This window comes from Bidens hawaiensis, unplaced genomic scaffold (assembly GCF_021521415.1).
Source record: "Bidens hawaiensis isolate Kalapana, Puna unplaced genomic scaffold, B.hawaiensis_p1.1 tig00035541_1, whole genome shotgun sequence".
NCBI lineage: Eukaryota > Viridiplantae > Streptophyta > Magnoliopsida > Asterales > Asteraceae > Bidens > Bidens hawaiensis.
The window spans coordinates 10,702-12,817 of NW_027496191.1; positions in this window are offsets into that span (position 1 = coordinate 10,702).

A 2,116-nucleotide genomic window follows, 5' to 3' on the forward strand; every position below is an offset into this window, starting at 1 on the left:
TTCCGAGTAATCCCCTACTACTTCCGAGTACTCGCAACTCCCCAGTCGACCGCCTAGGACCGCCTAACGACTTTCATTCATTCAAAGTTCAAACTATTGTTCAAGAATTATAAAATTAGGGTTTATAATTATGGAATTAGGGATTTGGAGAAATTGATCAATTAAGCTTATAATTGGTATTGTATGGTGAAATTTTGGTTTAACTATAGTTTATAAAATCTTTTTAATTAGGTAAATCATCAAAAAGCAATATACTATTCATTCTTTTTTTTAAAGGATGATAAACAAACGGGTAAGGTACTCACTCTTTAACCCGCATTATCATGAATATTCTAGGTATTTGTTAGCTAAAAAATTATATAGTTTTTTTATTATTGTAAGAGCAATCGTTTGAACTTTGAATGAATGAAGAAAAATTAGATATTTAGATTTCATGTATGACTCGATCTGAACCGACTTGCCGACCTAAACCAAATCGACGACCCGAACCGAATCACTGACCCAAAAATTTTTGGGTCCGTGACTTCGATCACCGCTGTGACTATGGCCAAACTTCACCACTGGTATCATTCACGACATGCTGAACCTTGCTCAAATAATTCATAGCATTCGGGCCAGAAAACCAAATGTATTAAAAGCAAATTGGAGAAACACGTGTTAATTCTCTAAACAAGCTTTTTCGTGTTTAACAACTTTGCCGGATTCAGCCTTCAATGCAGCTTGACCCACAACAAACCCACGGTCCCTGAGTCCAACAAGAAGAGACACTCCCGTAAGGTGCACACAAACGTGTCCCCGTACACACCCGAAAATAAGAATGACGATATATCGGTGGTGTATTTAGGCAACAAATATAACTCACGAATAGTTAGTTAATGTTCAAATACATGAAATCTGACATGTTTTCCATCAAAGACTTGGCTTGCTTTAGTTTGACTAGTTTCTGATAATTTATAAAACGTTTTCTAAACAAAAACTAAACAGGTGTTGAACAACCCACTAACAATAATAAGTGTTAAACTGTAATTATGAAATCCATAAGACCAAATGCGTAACAAAGTTTTAATGTCGGCCAACATTTGCATCACACACAGAATTCAATTGTTTTAGTTGACTGGTATATTACTTCACTTAGAAAATATCATACATTAGTTCACATTATAAGTAACTTTTCGCATTAATGATTTGATAGGCACCGGAAAAGGGTATACAGTATAGACGAACTTTGTGCTGCAATTTTTCAAAATCAATTGAGTTTGAAACCGACTGATTTAAACGGGTTTAGGGTTTGAAAAATCGGGTTTCACTGTTTGATAATGCTAGTGTAAACCAAACAGAACAAAATTTTAAAAAAATTTGTTAAAATATTTACTTTCTTAGTATATATATATACACTAGATTTTATCATTCGTATTACGAGGGTTGTTTTACATTATTTGTTTTTAATATTTATATATGTATATTTGGATTTTAATTTTATTTATTGTAAGAAAGTTAATAATTAATATACTTGAGATTTGATAATAAAATGGTTTCACAAATAAATGACATGTTATAATCCGGTTTAAAAGCTATCTGGGTTTGCTTGAGAGAATGGTTGTTTTACATTTTTCGTTTTTTAATATTTATTTTTTGGATTTTAATTTTCTTTATTGCAAGAAAGTTAATAATATACTTAGAGTTTGATGATGAAAGGGTTTCACAAATAAATGATATGTTATAACCCGTTTAAAAGCTACCTGGATTTGGTGACCCATGACTCGCTTATGTTTTTTACTATAAAATTGTTTATTAATTATAAATAATATTTTTTTCTTTTTAAATTGGATATTAAATTTCAGTATATCCATATTTTATAGGATTTTCATATCAAATAATTGGTAAGATTAATTTTATTTTAATGAGATGTTATAACCCGTTTAAGAGCTATCTGGTTTTGGTAAGATTCATACCCATGAATTTGGGTTAAATCAATGAGAGACCTCCATTCAAAAATCAAGCAATCTGGTGGCTTCCATAAAAGGAGAGAGCGACCACATCACGACACGTAGGATTTTAGGGGTTTCGTTTATATATACTATAGATTAAATAAAATATAATAACTTTAAAGCATACC